Source organism: Spea bombifrons, chromosome 4 (genome assembly GCF_027358695.1).
Source record: "Spea bombifrons isolate aSpeBom1 chromosome 4, aSpeBom1.2.pri, whole genome shotgun sequence".
Lineage (NCBI taxonomy): Eukaryota > Metazoa > Chordata > Amphibia > Anura > Pelobatidae > Spea > Spea bombifrons.
In genome coordinates this window covers 21267413-21287068 of record NC_071090.1, presented here as the reverse complement: position 1 = coordinate 21287068, position 19656 = coordinate 21267413, and the positions used below count along the sequence as shown (strand labels likewise).

At 36.0% G+C, this 19656-nt stretch overlaps 1 protein-coding gene across 1 annotated transcript in view; it reads right to left on the bottom strand.

Annotated features, from left to right (window-relative positions):
- Positions 1-19656, bottom strand: part of PCBD2 (pterin-4 alpha-carbinolamine dehydratase 2) — a 43258-nt gene that overhangs the window by 19809 nt on the left and 3793 nt on the right. The window lies entirely within an intron of this gene.

Genomic DNA, 19656 nt, shown 5'->3' with positions numbered 1-19656 from the left:
AGAAGAAAGCATGATGATTTAGCATGGGATCATGCTGAAAACCAAAAAAGAAATGGTAATAGCCTCTTCTTAAAGGTATATTGTACTGTAGAGGCTGTTAACATTTGAACACCATATGCTTTCAACCGTACGCACCAACACTACCATCTGTTTTGGGAAACTCAGCAAGGTTTTCATGCACTGCTGCAAATCGTTCTGCAGCCCGAGTTAAATTGTTCCTGCCAAGTTAACAATCTTCCATATTTCAGTATAGGTTTATTGGTTTCACAGAGCTCGTAATCGAGTACATTGGCCCGTGACAAAAAAAATTAAAATACGAAAATAAGTTAGATTCCCTTGTTTAGATAAATGAGATTACGAAATCCAGAGGGCAACCTTCAAAAAGACTGGAAGCGACAGTGGCATACAGGAAAGGGCATCTGTTTTACGGACTAGTATGCATTGAGGCCTGCGGATATATCCCGATGAAATGCATTTAATATTTTTAGCTTTTGTTAACAATACTGCCTGTCATTACAGGGATAACCTCTATGCCTCTATCATACTAATGACCTGCTTGGGGAATTTTAATATAAACAGCGGGTGAGGTTTTCAACCACTGGTTCGAGGCCTGTCAATGCCAGGGACGCAAAAATATGGTACACTACAATTTAGAAACCAATTTGTCTGGAACAGGTACAGCTTCAGAAAATAAATTATGATTTAACGGCAGTACGAAGGCCCAGCTAACAGCATTCCTTTTTTTTCCTGCAAAATGGCCGAGTCTGCCGTCCAAAGGCTTATTGCATAAATGGTTTCCATATATATTGACATGATTTTTAATGAAAAGCTTTGCGTTTTAAATAGTTTTTTTTTAATCATCCGATTTATGTACCCATTTCTTCAAACGGTGCTATAAAATTTAATCAAGAGCTATAGAAATCCTGCCTTTTTAACCTCAAACTTTTATGAGTATATTTAACTTGATAGCCTAATATAGAAAAATACATAGATAAAAGGAATAAGTGGAGACTTACACTAACACTGGTCTTCGTTTCAGCAAACTGTACTACTACTATGTAAAAGAATATGAATGCATTCTTAATCTATATTATGCAACAAACTAGGAATACAAGCACATTAAAAAAAACGTAATACTACTTAGACTGTAAGCTCTATGTTGCATGTGCCTCCATTCCTAATGTATTCATACCTGTTGTATCCTTAATGTATCAAAAAGGTCTTTATTTTTTACTCATTACAGGACGTAAATTATTGTACCTCCCCATTGTTATATTGTGAACCGTCAAACAGTAAAGTCTACTCTCTGTGTATGAATATGCACATTTGCTCATAAAATTTTATTTTTAGTACATGAAGTCACTAAACACTGATTATAGATTATAATGTTTTGGCAATCCATTATGAATGACTCAAAGAGATTGTCTCCTGCAAAAATAGTAGAAATTCTCCTCCATAATGTTTAAAGAATGTAGTCACCAATTAAAAAGTTTAGAAAATTTTTATATATATATTATTCTTTAGTGGACTGTTAATCAACCCCTAGGAAAGTAACAGTAATATTTTCAAACATATGGTATTTCAGGTATTGATGTAAAAAAAAAACTATAATAGATAATAGACTGAGCTTAAGTTTGAATTTGTCAAACTCTATGTACTACGTAAAGTGCTGTATAAGATGTGGGCTCTATAAATATATTATAATATTAAAAAGAACTACCTCTTTTCCTAAAAATATTAATAGCTATTTTAACCATCAAAAGTCCTGTATGACTACTGCACTTATTGTATGATTGCACTGAAAAGTATGCATATTAGCACTAAATAAAAATATACAAATATACAGCTTCTACTACCATAAATAAAATAAATCCTATTTATTATATTAGATTCCTTGTAAAACCATCAATGGGAATATATTAATGTACAAAAACAAACAGGTGTAATGTCTACTTTTTTTTGCTAGCCGCTTTATAAAAAATAAAAATAAACCACATCATATTCTACTCCAACAAAATGCACTAAGCCCTGCTGGATACAAAACAAACAATGAAAATGGAGCAGGTTGTAACAGTTTCAGTTCTTTACATTTCTTCCGTTTGTGTTACATCTTGCTTTACAACATGGGTTAGTATGCTATTTTGTGTTTTATTGCTTGTGTGTTATTGAAAGCTTATTTTTACTTTGTTCGTTTTTGTAATTATTCTATGAATGCCTAGGTTATATAAACGGCTTAAGGGAAACACTGGTTATTATTCTGAATGTTAAAGAAAAACATAAAAGACAACTTGAACATCAAAGCTCATTTTTTTCTAATGATCATAATAAATTTGTATTGTAAAATTCATTTTTTCTTCATGCTATTCACGTAACATATGTTACACTGCATACCACCTAATTTGAGACAGCAGTGGATCCTTGACAATAAAGTCATTACTTGTGCCCAAAACAAATAAAATCATTGTACTTGAATTATATTTTATGAAAACCATATATGCATTTTTTTGTAATAACTTGCCAAACACAAAAACACTAGAAGTGGTATTTTGTAAAAAGAAAATGAAATGATATGTGAATTTCATCTGTAGTTTGGCTTTATTAAGTTATTGGTTACAAGAAATATTGTTGTATTATTCACACAGGACTATTTTAAAACTTAAAAAAACAGGGTACCAATTTTTAATTTTCACTTGCACTTTCCACAATCATGTAGAAACCATAGCTATATGAAATATTTGCATTTTGCCTTGTAACAAAATCGTAGAAAGAAAAAAAAAAGTTGGAAAGGAAATTACCATAATTTAAAACGTATTAATAAGTCGTATTTATAATCACATAGCTTTACACCAAAAATATTATTTCCATAGTGTTACCAAAGAAGATCGTTCAGTTGAGTTTTTTATACCGTTTGGTCACAACCTAAAGAAGGGACCTCAGAGGTCTTTGAAGTTTATGCAACTCTTCGTCTTATTCTATGAGCATTAGCCCTGGAAAAGGTATCTCAAAAACATCTTTGAACTAACCGTATAACTTTTCTCTGAGTAAAAGAAAGCATTTTGCATACAGCTACTCTAGGGAGGCAATCATGGAACGACTTCTGTTGTGAGAGAGCAATGCTAATTGTGATAGAACAAATGTACTGATCTACAACACATAAAAGTGGGGTAAGTAAATAAATAATAATAAAGAGATCTCATCTATCTAGTCTGCACCACATACATACAATTTGGCCAGCTTTTCCTACAAGGTCTGAATGTGTGACGTCACCCAAAATTATAGGCATGTTCTGCCCATTTCCACTACATCAAACGTATCCTTACAGGTTGACTGCCGTACTTCTGCAGAAGAGGAACCATAAATATTACCCCTATCATGGACAATTGTGCAGTGAAATAAAATAAGGCCAATAATATTACAAGATGAAATTATGACAAATGATATTTCAGAAGTAGTATCCATAAAACAATGGATATAGCCATATTAGCCCAAGGGATAATAAAGCAACATAGAAAGGGGTATATAAGCTTTCAGGACCTCATTGGGCGCTTCTTCAAAATGGAAGGATGGGTTTCCATTCTATGTTGGCCCCAAAAGAGGTATCAACTAAAGACTAGAGATTCAATATACAAATCACTGGCAGATGTGTTTTAGCTGTGTGCTTTATTAGAAACATGGTTTCTAATTATTCAAAGAATAATACTCAATATTTTCTGCAGTACTAAACTTTTGTGCATACTCCAGTTCAAATAAACTTACCGGTGGGATTGACATCGGAAATGTAAGAAAGATAACGAGGCTCTTACCTGTTGCATCTCTCTGAAACCTTTGGGATCGTAAAGGTACTGTGTGGGTTCGTTTGGATAGTTTGGGATATTCCGTTACATTAAAAAGGAAACTACTTCACAAGACTCTTAAATCGTTTTTCTTCTGTTACATTTTGTTACCACTAGTGGAATTTTAAGTGGATGATTATAACGATCGAATCACTGCAACCTATATATACAGTGCTATACTGTTTTAGCCGCGTAATACTAGTTTGAAGAACATGTTTTTAGAAAGGTATGTCTAAGGTCATAGAATTTAATCCAACCATATTTTGGTAGGAAGACTGTAAAGCAGCGTTCTAGTTTGTGTTCCTTTAATCTGTCATTACTACAATAGGTGGATTCCAGATTTCGTACCCCTGGCAGGTTACAGGTGAGTGGATAACATTGTTGGTTTACTATCAGTATTTCTTTACTTAAGGTTAAACCAGCTGAGAAAAATCAAACTGAATCTAGAACTAGCAATTATTATTTAGACGTTCAATAGAAGTTTTAAGTTACTTATATTTTAAAGCTCTAACACATCTACTAAAAACACGGCCATGACACTTCAAATTAGGATATTGTGACATGCTTTACATGCAGAATTTTAGCAGACTGTGCGTGAACGCCTAGTGCACAACTGTGCAACTCGTCTATAAAGCTATTGACCATAATTATCTTATGATGAGACTCACATTAAATACATATGATGCAGCAGCAAGATGGCTGCCCTTGCATGATAGTAATTTTTTTATATATATATATATATATATATATATACACGGGAACACATATGAATATGTTGTAAATAGATAAAACATCAGGAATAAGGTTTGGATATAAATCTGGAACACGACAATTTCCCTTTGACATCATAAAATATTTTGTGATTGAGATGGTGGAGTAAATCTGAAAGTTTTTCAGATGTGTAAAAAGCAAAAGCATGCCGGGTAATGAAAGAAAAAAAAAAAGTAAAGAAGTACATCCACAGTAATTACATTTTTATGAAAAACAAACGAAAAATTACATGTGCCTCACACTGATGAACTGCGGCTCTGCCAGCATTTTTCTTTTCTTCTAAGGAGCAGATGTAACATTTTAGCCAATGTGATTGTTTGTGGAAGAAATAATTCTGATCAAGAAGTAAATTGCAGCCAATGCAGGTTCTGCAGTATGTCACGGTAATCCGTTCTGACAGGCTGCAGTAAGTGGAGATTCCTACTGTGAAAGGAGCAGATGTGAAGGGTCAACATTGGACAAGACTTCAAAACAGTTAACGTGTAAAACAGTGTGCATTAAAGCCCGAAACAGCTAGCCCATGGATTAACGGATGTCCGCTGAGTGGTTTTGATGTGCTTTTGGAAATGAATAGTTAACATTTTAAATGGGTGCACTACCCCCTCCACAATCTCTGTATTTAAAAAAAAAAAAAGCTGATTTTAATAATTGCAGTCTGTATGACTAACCAATTTTGGAGTAGTTAATAATTAACAAAGATGATTCAAGCCCATAGAAAATCAATAGTTTATAATCATTAAAATTAACCATTTTCAGTACTCTGGGCTAACTACTCTGTTACCAAGAAGGTTAATTAGAGATACCAAAAAATGCTTTCATCCTCTCGACAGCTGAAGGGAAATTCTAGATGAATGAAAAGCAGAGTTTATTTTTTAGCCCCTTGTACAACGCGGGGATGTTTTCACAGTTTGGCCTTCCCAGAAAGCAAGGATGAAAATAACTTTAGTTAGTACTAAGAGAATCAGAACGCCAAAAATACCTTGCAGACCTCAAAGATGTCATAGCTGATTAGACAGCCCCAACAACCGCCCCTAAATGGTTTGAAACGGAAAAGTGTTCCTTAAAATGGTTCAAAATTGCTCCAAATCAAGGTATTTTTGGAAGGCAGACTGCAGATTAGACTCATATTATCTGCAAGCTCCGGTGTAGGCCAGTCAGCATTCTCAGGAAGAACGGTTGGTACTTCTGATTACAGACACGACAGAAGAGAAGAAGAGCCATGCTAAATTCTAATTACATAGTAATTGGCAAAATCCAAAATGTTTCCATTTCTTTTTAAGGGATTAAAAAAAATGTCTTCTTTGAAAAGTAAACTTAAAGTAAATGTATTACAAGGCAACATAGTCTGCTAGAAAATGTAGATATTGTTGGGAGTGGAATTTTTTTTTTAGGTCAATTAACACTAAAAAAACGTATTGGATTTATTTTATCGTTTAATGGGATTGATTTTTTTATTTTATTTTTTTATACACATTTCCCAATTTTGATTGACTAGCCATACATTTTACCTTCAGCAGTGAAACTCTGACAACCAAATGTATGTAAACACCACTCAAAAATCTGCTTAAATCATATTTCAGCGCACACATTGAGATCTTTTGTGAAGATTCCTTTGGCCTCTCACATTGCAGTTGGTCAAGCAATATATAGCCATATAGTATGATATATATTTATATATAGAATACAGAATCCCCAATATGTATGCCTTCGATTGGTGTTTTTTGAATGGTATTTGCTGAATATGTACTGAATTATATATATGCTGTACATATATCATAAATGCTCTTGTGGTCCTTTAGTACTTCCTATAAAAAGAAAGTGTAAACTTTTTCTAACATACATAAATATATTATATTTTTTTCTATGAAGACCTGACACTAAAACACACACTCGTTTTCGGTTTTTTTTCAATTTTTTTGTAAGACTTTAAAATACTTCAAAAACAATATACTCAGAAGGTTTAAAATGAAAAAAGCAGAAGGTCTGGTGAATTCTTGTAAATATGAAACACTGGAAAAAAAATTAAAATAAAATAAAACTGGCCAATGGTTTCAAAGAATGTCAAAACAATGCATGTTCTATCCACTAAAAAAATTCTAAAGAGCAGTTCACTTAAAAAGCCCACAGAAAAAGAACTTAAAACTTCATAAATGATCAAGATACTACTTTTTTAAAAAAAACAGATGCGACTGGGTGCTACGACATATAATTAAAAAAATAAAAATGTTGTATTTGTGCAGCACAAAGATGCGTTTCTCAGAGTTTATGTAAGTGATACAGTTATTTTTCATTTTGAATGATTGGGCCGCTTCAAAACGAGTCTTTCTGCAAGACTGAGAACAGAGCCTTCTCTGTGTGTTGTCCTAAACTTGATTGCAGCGGAATCGAGGAAAAACGCAGATATGAGTGCGGTCTGCTTAGTAATACTCTAAAATGCCCAGTACACAGGGTGTGATATTACAAAAATGCTCAAGAAGCTTGCAGCTTTAATCAACGCGCCCAAAATAAATACTTCCTATAAAAAACCTGTTACCTTATATAAAAAGAGCCACAAGATACCGGTAATTAAGGTTTCAGTTTTTGGAGGTGGCATTAAAACTGAGCATTTAAGAAAAACGACAATTACTAAATATAAAAAGTAGCTTTCTGTTAGAGTTTTTTTTAATCTGGGTGGCTTGAAGTTTTGGTTTTGACTATTAAATGTAATACCTCCGTTTTGTAAATGTCGCCATTGTAGTAATGTTGCTTGCCTCAGTAAAGTCTTTTGAAGATTAGGATGCGGTAGATTATAAATGGCTTAGGATGCAATGAATTTTCAATAACTTTTTACTGAATTTTGCATAGAAATGTGGATAGAGAGACATGGTCGATGCTGATGGTTCTTATATGTGGTGAAATTGTTTCCATGTTTGTAGCTAGAGTAGATGTATGTTTTTAAAACATTGGAAGCAGGCAAACGTTTTTATAGACTGGAGTCACTTATAAGAATACATGATACGATGCCATTAATTACCGGTAATTCCTCCAGCCAGGTCTGAACTTGGCATACAGAGAAGAAAACCCATATTTATCCAAACTACAACGATGGAAAATGGACTTATCGTTGCAAATGGGAAGGGGGACATGTCTATAAACAGTACAGCACCATTTAAAGGAATACAAAATTGTAAATTAAGTTTTTATGTATTATTGAGATGCAGAAAGACAGGGATGGCAAAGTTATAACGCAAATATATAGTTTGCAAAAATAATTTGCTTTACAGGTCCATGAAAATCTAAGAATGTGTAAGACAGCCCTCTTCAAAGATCTTTTTCATATGCAACTGTGGAACTGTGGATATGTGGAACGGACACGACAAATGTCTCACTGGCAGAAAAAAAATCTTTAACTAAAAACATATTAAGGAAAGCAACAAGTCAAAAAATTCAACAAAAGCCAATAATACCTTGTTTCAAAGATGTAGTTTTAACTAGTGACAAATATCCGACAACTAAAGGTAAGGACATCTTACTACACAGAGAGTGGTAGATAGGTGAAACAGCCTTTCAGCACATATGGCAGAATTAAAACATGCATGGTACAGGCATAAGGACTGGAAGACTGAATGGCTCTTATGTGCCATCTAATTCTAGGTTTTAACGTTTTCTTTTATCAGCCTAATTGGATTCCTTAAAGATGAATTTACTGTCAAAGATGTTGTTTTGCTAACCTCTACTATGAAAAAAAAATGGTCGTTGTGGTATTGAAGCATATCTGTTATGAATGATTATTCATCTGCAAACTGATTATAATCCCATTTATCAGCAAAAAGCTAAATCAAAATGAGCAAATGATATGCTGTTAAGAAAGTCCATAACATACAAAGACCATATTTACCACCAGTATTTTTAAAATATTTGTATAGGAAAAGAAGTGGCCATGTATAAAAATTCTATATTGAAATATTAAATGTATATTTGGACTTCAAAATATATCTTCTATCAACATTCATAGTAATGGTAGGGACTTCACATAATGCATAAATCAATTGTAAATCATTAACAATATCTCTAGGTCTGACTAATGATCAAAAATACTGCCTTGAGATTTTTATTATAGTATAATTACGGTAGTATAGCTTCTCTAAGGCAAATTTTTATGGTTTAGTATTTTGCCGGTTCTAACTTCTAGCCAGTGTTGAATATGTGTACGCTAAGTATACCACGGTTTTCTAGGTTCAGATTTCTTTATTCACTCATACATTATATGACCAAAAGCATGTGGAGAACTGGCCATCTTGTTCCAAAACCGTGGGCATTAATATGGAGCTATAACAGCATCCACTTTTCTGGGAAGGTTTTCCACAAGATTTTGGAGTGTTTCTGTGGGAACTTGTGCCCATTCAGCCAAAAGAGCATTTGTGAAGTCAGGAGCTGATGATGGACGAGAAGACCTGGCTCGCAATTCATCCAAAAAGTATTTAGTGTTGTTTAGGTCAGGGCTCTGTGATGGCCACTCCAGTTTCGCCACACCAAATCTGTCAAACCATGTTTTCATGGACCTTGCTTTGTACGCAGTCATGATGGGACAGGTTAGGTCCTTCCCCAAAGTTATAAGAACACAACTGTCTAAAATTGAATTTTTAGGATCTTTGTAGTGAGTGATTTTTCAGAGGAAAGGCGATTTTTACGCTTTATTACTCTGCAGACTTGCTCTTAGAGTGTGCATGATCTACCACTTTGTGGCTGGGCTCTTAGATGCTTCTACTTCACTAAAACAGCACTTACAGTGGCCCAGGAAGGTCAGAAATGTCATGAGCTGACTTGTGGCAAAAGTGGCATCATATGACCTATAAGGTATGTTGGTTTTTTTGTGTGTTTCTGTTTAAATCTGGCTTAGAACCAGAGTAGCTGGCTAGTAGCTTAGTTAGTCCCCAAACCAAGGAGGCTTTCACAAAATCCCTTGTAGAAAACAAAGCATAGTAAAACCTTATGTGAATGTCAATATCTATAATTTGTAGGGGACAACTTGGCCAACCTGTCACAATATGTAAAACCTTGAAACTGGTTATGGGATCTGGAAATGATGCACCAATCTACACTTCAGTGTTATCCACCCAAGACAACAGCACAATGAGCACAACCGGAGAGTTCCGTTCTGGCCCCCAGACAGAACCTCACATTTAAGAGTAAACATGAGGCATTTATCTTTAACAGAAGTTTCCCATGTACTCTTAAGCACACAAGACTTCAGTCGGGGAAGGAAAGTCTACTGCTTTATGTAAATTGTCCGTATGTAGGAGAGTGTAAGAAATCATTGTAATGCTTTTATTCTTTTCTATACATACACACTTTAGGCCTGAATGCAACTTATACCCTAACTGAAGGTAAAGGGGTATAAATACTGATGGTTACAAGGGCAACGTCTCTTTCTTCTCCATCTCACCAAGAATACTGAGCCTACAGTACCTACGACCACCATCTTTTCATCAATCAGTACTGTTTGTATAATACTTTGCTACCACATAAACCTTCTTAAGAAGTCTTGATTGCTGTTTGGTCACTGTAAAAGTTTAGATATCTAAGACAAAGAATACAGAGATACATAGCTGACCATGTGAGCCCACTTTCCCGGCTATACTGGAGCTGGAATTCTAGGGTTTGAAGGAAAGCACCAGATCAAAGTCCTCAGGGGTTTACGCAAGGACAGTGGCATAAGATGTGCCAGAAAACAAGGTCACAGAGAACATTCTGACAGGAGAATATTAAGCAGATTTAAGAATTAAAACAGTCCACTGTATACGTTTTGACATGTAATTGCAATGATGAACCGCAAAACATAAGGAACAGTTTCTTCCTTGCACATTCAACATAAAGATATAGTAATGACGTCTACATTTTATAATCCCTGAAGCCTTCAAGCGCCTCGGTTACATATTTGTGTACATGTGCAGCAAAGATTCCCAGCATTGTCCATTGCGCCTGTATCAAATTAATGTGATTAGTTATTCATGTGTGCCATTGAATAAAGTACAATCACAGAGCCAAGTGGATTAAGGTTTATATTTGAATCTTATTGAATTGCTCAATTGTAATATAACTATCTATTACCACATGTTACCGAGCAATATAGTTAAATTATAAAAACAGACTATATGTGTGCCTAGACCACCATCTCTTTAGGGTTATATGTGCTAGGCACAGGGGTTAGCCATCATAAAGGCCAGCACCTGTCCAACATGCACATTCCTGAAAATCCCACTCAGTTCTCACCTTCTCTATGGTCTTCCATGGGTGGGCAATGAGGCCTTTATAGTCACATGGTAAACAATGTGCTAGTTTAACCCATAGGTCACATTATGTCCCATTAGAAACATAGAATCAGCCTATCATCAGTGTTCAGCAGATAAGAACCATCCGGACTATTTAGTCTGCCCAATTTATAAATACTTCAATCTTTCCTGGTAAGTTTCATCCTGCAACGAACAATTTTAGTAGCCCTTCTCTGAACTTTCTCCAACATATCTATATCCTTCTGGAGATACGCTCTCCAGTACTGTACACAATACTCCAAGTGAGGTCTCACCAATTATCTGTACAACGGCAATGAGCTCCACCCCCCCCCCAATGATTAGTCTATTCTGTCTGCAACATGCAAAACCCAGGTACCCAGAAGACAGCAAGCCATTTGGACCTGCACTTAAGTTACTTATAATGCACTAATTTGCATTAGATAAAAGTAACCACCTCACCAGCTTGAGCAACTTCTAAATAGTATATAAAACTAGACTTTTCTTTCAAGGGACAGTGAGATTTATTTCTGTTTTTGCATGAATTCCAACTGCCTACAGTGGCACATTCCCACTATGACATGAAAGTGCTGTTCATTATGCAATACAAAAATGTAAAAGATTTTATGTGATGTAATATACAGCACTTCATGAAAACGTGCTGACACTGTGTAGTTATGCACAGTAATGTGACTGGAAAGTTTGGCAAAACCTAATTTGTAGCATTGGAGTATCAGACTGTACAATGTGCACTTGGAACAGAAACAGTATTTCAGGTCAAAAATTGCAAAAATATACTCAGGTCTATAGCATAATACCTAACATTTCAGGTGTCCAAATCAGGGCATCTGTGTTGGGTGTGCAGCAAAAGACAGTGGTGGTGTGGATAGCACTAGAAGTGCTACAGACTGTAGACATGGGCATGTGTCCACGACCCTCAGTGTCCAAGAGATGCGGAAATTGGGTCAGTGGGGAAGATACCTGGTGGAGGTACAGTATACTATATGGATATAGAGTTACAGTAAATTTGTAAAGACATTGTTTGAATACCGTATACTTTTTAAAATGTACGTTACTGAAAAATAACGTGTCCTTGTATTGAAAAGTGAACGCCACCTATACATTATTATAACAACAAGTGTTAACTTACCTGAAAGGATTTAGCCTTACTATCTATAGCAGGACAACCACCATATGCTATGTATGAATAGTATCCTATTGGATACTATTGGAGACGATTGTGTATGCGGCTGCCATATCTGTAGTCCCTTGACCAGCAGCTCCAAACCTCAAGTATTTTGAAAATTCCAGCTGAATTCACTTACTATGTTTATTCAAATATGATTAACATGTAGAAAAAAAAACACAAAATACATCTTACTTGACCTAAGAGTTTTGATGAAAGCAAAATTATTTGAAAAGTGTTTTTTTCTTTATTATATGATTATTACATTTAACTTATTTAGCGCCATCAAATTATTCATCGGTGTATAAATGAAATGGGGCAGTTAACACGTACACATCAGGAGTTGAGAGTCCTTGCCATCTAGCCTTATGGTACTTTTACACAATGTTCCTGGCAAGAATGGTGGTATGATACAGTATCCCTGTAGAATTGCTGTTGTGCTACAAGTAGCAATGACATTTTAGCAGTTTTATCAGATTAAAAAATGTTTTGTTGAAAATTAAATAGTAAAAAGGAAACGCAATCATATATTTTAGAAGAGCTAAGCAAAGTTGTTCCTCTCGCATCAATGGCACTGATAGGTTTATGGCCATTCAGAGTATCATAAAACACAATGGTTTGAGATTCATAACTTTGAACATTCACCTTTTAAGAAAGCGCTGGATACCTCATACAAAACTGGAAATCAAATTAAATGTAGACCTTTTTTTGAACAGTCATGACAGGCATAATCCTTCTTACCATGTTAATTTATGGTAAACGGCTGCAATATCGGCCACAGGTGTTATGTTTAATATACGAGTCGCAGCTGGCTGGGAATATCATTTCTCTACGGTCTGAAAATGACTTCACTATCAGACATGAGAGATATCAGGGAAATAATAATATATCACACACACACACACATTATATATATATATATATATATATATATATATATATATATATATATATATATATATATATGTATGTATATATATATATGTATATATATATATATATGTATATATGTATATATATATATATATGTATATATGTATATATATATATATATATGTATATATGTATATATATATATATATATATATATATATATATTTCACACATATATTTCACTATATAACCAAAAGTACACCTCTCCTAATTATTGAATTTGGGTGTTTCAGCCACACTCATTGCAAACAGGTGTATAAAATAAGGCACATAGGCAGCCATTGACAAACATTGACTGAAGAACTCAGTGACTGTAAACATGGCAGTGTCATAAGATGCCATCTTTGCCACAAGTCAGTTTGTGAAATTTCTGCCCTGCTAGATATGCCCCAGTCCACTGTGTGCTATTATTGTGAAGTAGAAGTGTCTAGGAGTAACAACAACATTGCTCAGCCATGAGGCAGTAGACAATGCACAGAACAGGGCAACTGATTGCTGAAGCTTGTAGAGTGTAAAACTTACCTGCCCTCTGTAGTATCATCCACTACAGAGTTCCATACTGTGCCAGGAAGCAACATCAGCACAACCACCGCGTGTCAGGAGCTTCATGAAATGTGTTTCCATGACCGAGCAACTGCACACAAGCCAAAAATGTTCAATGCCAAGCAGGAGCTGGAGTGGTGTAAAGCACATCGCCACTGGACTATGGAGCAGTGGAAACGTGTTCTCCGGAGTGATTAATCACATTTCACATCTGGAACTCTGATGGAATAATGTGGGTTTGGTGGAAGAGGGATAATGGGTTGTGTTTCTAGATTTGGGTCCCTTTAACTTAGTTCCAGCGAAGGGTAAAGTTAATGCTACAACATACAAAGATTTTTTAGACACTTGTATGTTTCCAACTTTGAGGCACCAGTTTGGGGAAGGCCCTTTGCTGTCCCATGGCACAAAGCCCTGAACACCTTTGGGATGAATTGTAACACAGTGGTCTTCTCATCCAACATCACTGCCTGACCTCACAATTGTTCTTTTGGCTGAATGGACACAAATTCACATAGAAGCAATCCAAAAGCTTGTGGAAAGCCTTCTCAGAAGGGGTTGTTATAGCCATACCAGGGAACTCTCCGGGTTTGACCCGGAGATTGCTGGGTCAGCACTGCTTCTCCGGGTGAAGACCCGAACCCTCCGGGTCGGGGGATCGGGGTCTTGACACACCCCGCCCATTTTTCCTTTAAATAGGGGATTTTCCCGCTGCCATCAGCGGGAACGCCCCCAACGTCAGTGGGACCTCCATACCGTCAGTGTGCAGTCCCGGCCACATCCCGCAAGGGAAGGCATCGGATATGGTTATAGCCGCAAAGGAGGAGTCAATCCACGGTTTTGAAACAGGTTGTCCAACGATATCATATACACACACATATACATACGCACACACACACATTAGCAGGCTCAGCGGGCTAAGCAATATATAGCTATAAAGTGTGACAGAATCTGCATTATTTATGCCACAGACAGGTGCTTTTAAATAGTATATGTGTACATGTGTGTACAGCACTTTGTTAATGCAGGTTTAAGTTTAAAAGGCTATTAAAAAAACCTTTTGCAAATAATACACACAGCACAGTACACCTAATTATGATGGTTAACTACAATGCAAATCATATGTGCTATAAATCACAACTCTCACGTATACATATATTATAATGCACCAGTCTCCCATGTCCTGACCATTATTGGTAAATCCTACACCCAGTTCCTCTCTGTAAAAGTATGGCTGTGGATGAAAAGACACCATTGTATAAAAGGCATGCAGATCACCGCTCCCTAGTGACCTAAGAAATGTAATGGCAACCTCTAGTCTAAGGGGCAAGCAAAAGAAATGGACCATTTAACATCTTCTCAAACCTATTTTAGTGTTATTTATAACACTTGGTTTCTGTATGTGCCAGTAAACTTAAATCTGTTCCAGAATTCCAAGTGACACAACGTGTGCTTTCCTCTCCTGTAGATTGTATACAGGGACATTTATCCACGCGAAGAGCATGTGGACTGAATGTAAACAGCACTTGTTTACACTTTATCGTACTTCCCAAGTGTCCTTAAGTTAGAGCAGTCCCTTTTTATTTAAATCCCTCTTTCCCTCTTCTCTAAAGCTCAGAACGTTTGGTGGGTATGACTGTCTAGCCAGTGTTCCTCAGTACAACAGTGTGTATAGAAAAAAGCAGGAAATTGGCTTATCCATTGCATTGTGTAAAAAAAGTGCATTATTCTTCTTCTTGTAAGTGCCAAACTAAAGCTGCAAGAGAACACAACTTTAAACCTCACCACCTAAAAAATAAAATTTCAGACTTATTTGGAACGTCCAAGTTTGATACAGCGTAAACTATAATCTTATTTTAAGGGCTCAAAATAATAGACTTTTTTATGATCTAAAAATGATATTTTAAGTTAAAAATACCAGATGATGCTAGGCCTGGCATATTCAGTTCCTAGATCTAGATACAAATATGGTAGGAAGTCTTATCAGTTTCCCACTGCCAGTCTTTCTAAAGCTGGTGAAAACTTATAGTCTTACACCCAAATGACCTGACATTATTTTATTCCAGAGTATTAGTCTTTATGTTTCTAATTGTGTGTATTTCTATGTATAATCCTTGCAGTGTTAGTTCTAATAACCTAATTTCTATTATTTATTTTTTTTTTAAAACAGCAAGACAGACACTATTTAATGACAGAGAGCATTCACAGCCTTGTAGTTCTGGCAAAAATCAAACTATGATTGCTCCTATTACATGCCCAAAGGCAGTATTTATTATAAGTGGCAGGGCAAGTAGTATAATTACTTAATTTAAACATTAAATATGAAAGACACATAAAATTCTAACACTTGAAGATCTGAGTTCAAACAGTTTGAAAGCAGATATTTGTAAAACCCATTCATGGTAACAGCATAAAAATCACTATATGTGGTTATAACGAGCCAAAACAGTAATTTCTTTGAAAAAATAAGTTCCAAAAAAGCAGTTATTCAGAATGTGTTTCTTTTCTTTGGCAAGTAAACCAGTGGCTGGTTCATTTTATAGACTTAACCACTGCTTCGGAAAGCGTATGCTCAAATATAATATGTGTAATTATATTATACTTAATATTTCTTGGGTATAGCTAATTTGTACTCTGAAGTAATATTGTCTGGGCAAAAAATTTAAGTCAAACAGTTTTTGGTGCGCTGGCGCATATGGGTTTTCAAAAGCCAATACATGGTAAACATTTAGAATCGTTTGATACACCCAACTCTCTATAAAAGATGTAGTCGTTTGGGTGGTGTTCAGTCTCTTCACATTCAGCCTGGAATCACATGTAAAAATGCCGCACTTTCACTTACAAGAGGTAGCCAGAACCGGTTGCTTCTTTAGTCAAAATATCACTAATATCCACACATGTCTTTATCACCCTACAAACATTTATGAATGCCCTAATAATTTCCCATCTTGACTACTTTAATCCCTTGCTCAATGGGCTTTCAGCTTCACATATCTATCTTCTACAATATGCTCTCAACTCCACCAACGCCACCAGAATACACGTTCTTTTCTCCAGAGCACCATTTACATTTACACTAAAACTTGCGGGCGCGGGTGGTCTTGCTGGTGTTGCAGGCGGGAGCGGGCGGTCAGACACTGTACCTGCGGGTCCCGGTAATCCCGCGCAGTCCCGCAAGGCTGCCTTTGTGCTGCTCCCTTACAGTGTCTCTTCTCTTGCTCCGCCCTGGAACAACGCGGAGTCACGTGATGCGACGTCACTTCCCGTGACTCCGCTGTGTTCCTGGGTGGAGCAAGAGAAGAGACGCTGTGAGGGAGCAACTCGAAGGCAGCCTTGCAGGACTGCACAGAAAATCTGCAGGTCAAATAAGGAGGTGGGCATGATTTGTGGCGGGAGCAGGCAGGATTTACCACAAATGTGGCGGGAGCGGGCGGGATTGGCCACACATGTTGTGGGAGCGGGCGGGAGTGGAACACACATATTGCGGGAGCGGGATTAAAAAAGCAGTCCCGCGCAGGGCTCTAAACCAATGCCTCGGTTCTCTATAAAACCATGCAGCACCTTTAGCATTCTCCTTCATGACTTTTTAGCGCTTAGCCCCCTTCTATATTTCATCTCGGATATCTTAACATGTACTTCAGCTATTGTTCCATCTCAACACAAGGCTTATTGTCGCATAAGTATGAACTTCCTGCCAAACGATTTTGGCTATAAATGTAATTCAGCAGTTGTCAAGAACATCTGGATCTGGAACCACCGACCCAAGTTTGGGAGGTTTTTTGCCTGCCCATGTCAACATTGAGGGTGTTGTAGTGGCCGGGATTCTTGCCCCATGTCATCTTTGTTGAGGTTCCTGACACTCCGGAGACTTGTGTGTTGATCAAGGCCTTTATACCTGGGGTTGTTCCCAGCTTCCTTTACTGGAGAATTGTTTCTTGTCCCTGATTGGTGTTGTTTCTGTATTGGCATGGTTTATCCTGTGGTTTTGACCCCTGGCCTTCGGCCTCAGACTATAATCTTGCTTTACCCAAAAAATATATAATGGCTAAAAATCATACATTGTTATAAAATATTGTAATTCATAATCTATAATCAATGAATGATCACAGTGATTATGCTAGTTAAAATATTATGTATATTACCATATTGCAAGTTGAACGTGGTAGATATGCAACTTGTGAATGCATGCGACCCCCCTTATCCAAATAATGGCTTATTAGAATTAAAATAGTCAATGTATCTAAATCCTACAGTTTAGTTCATTCAAACTGGAACAGTGTACAGAAGGAGATATGATGTGATATAAAAGGATGCAATAAAACATTTTTAACAATGTTTTTCACATGCCAAGTCAAATAAAAGTAATCCTTGGAGTGTGAAGGATTTCATAGGTACTTTCCAGAATTTGCTTAATTTAATGATTAAGTCCTCACATACTGTTAACATGATTCAAGACAGCTCACCACCCCGAAGAAGAAAACCCCCCAAAAAACATAAATATCAAGTCAGTCATTGTAGGGCTTAACATTATTTGGAAAAAAATGCATAAATCTGTTGATGAGAAGCAAGTATCAGTTGTAAAATAAATTCTATGAATATCCATATATTCTCAAATTCAATTTTAATGCGTGGCAGCTTATTTTTCATGATCTTAAGTTTTTTATGGTGCACTTACGATAGATGATGTGACTACAAATATATGTGGCTAATACACATACAAAAATGTTTTTTTGTCATGATAACTAATGACAATGTTCTGATTGCACTTTATCAGTTCTGCACTCTAATTGAAGTAAAAAGGGAGCTCGGAATAAGAGCAGCAAATTAGGCAGTTTATATAGCATACATTGAATAAGCATGATGTCAAAAAATCTGGGGGACTACACAGTCTTTTTAATGCGAGTTCAAAATTCTATTCTAAATGTCTTCAAAGATTCAAAAATTGTAAATCTTGATCAGTCCCTCCGCACACAATAAATGCACAGACTGACCAATAGATTTGAGCGACTCGGGCACACTGTTTGAGCTCTGGTATATGACATCATTTCCTGCCGCTCAGATGCAGGCAGTGAGTAATGACTGCAAGGGAACAGCAAGGGAGAGCTGTCACCAGCTGCTAGATGGCACTTTCCTCTGAAATAAGGTAAATAAGTGTGTGTCTATGTAGAAGGGTTAGTATGTGTGGGTACATGTGATTCTGCATATTTGAGTGTGTGTATTTATTACATATACACATGTTATGATGTAAAATATAGAGAAATTATGGAAATGTCGTAACCACAAAAAAAAAAAAAAAGAGTTAGTAGAAAATAAAAATTAGATACAACCCGTCAATATCAGCATATATCTATAGTTATCGTATCTATATTCCAATATTTTTCGATTAAAAAAAATCGTAAACATCTTATTAGTATTGTCTCATGTTCTTTATTTTCCATGTTAAGGGGTTTTTTATTCCAATTCTAAAAAAAAACTAAAAAAAAATTGATTTTCAGGCCCCTAAGCTATTCGTTTAATGTATCTCAGCCCATCATGCATACCATAACATAAATCTGTTCTTTGGTATTCTAAACTAAGCCATTCTTCTGTATCAGATGTATCTAACAGTTTACTTAAGTATCTTTTTTTCTTTTGTGATAAGATACTTGCACACGATTTTGTTATATTCCGTTACAATTGTATCATAGCACTCCATCTATTTTTTTGTCTGTATCAGGTTTGGTATGAAGCCCACTTGTACTGCGCACACAAAAAAAAGTGGGGTTTACAACACTGGCTAACACAAAAAGCTTGGTGTGGGTGTATAAACTATACTTTTTATTAATTTACATGTGAAAATTGGTACAGAGAAAGGATTGGTACAATGTGACAATGGTCAAAACAATATATAATAAAACTGAAAAATCCTTTAAAGTGATTACAGAAGACATGCAAAAGCAAATGAGATCACAAACTCAATATCTATTACTAAGTGACATTTCTGTGGCTCTGTCCCAAACCAAGACAGCTGTTCAAACAATTTCATTGTGTGTGTGTATATGTGTCTCTCAAGTATTCCATCAATGCCAAGGACACCAAGAGTAACCATTAGGCTTACAATGAGCCCGATATATACAGGATGGGT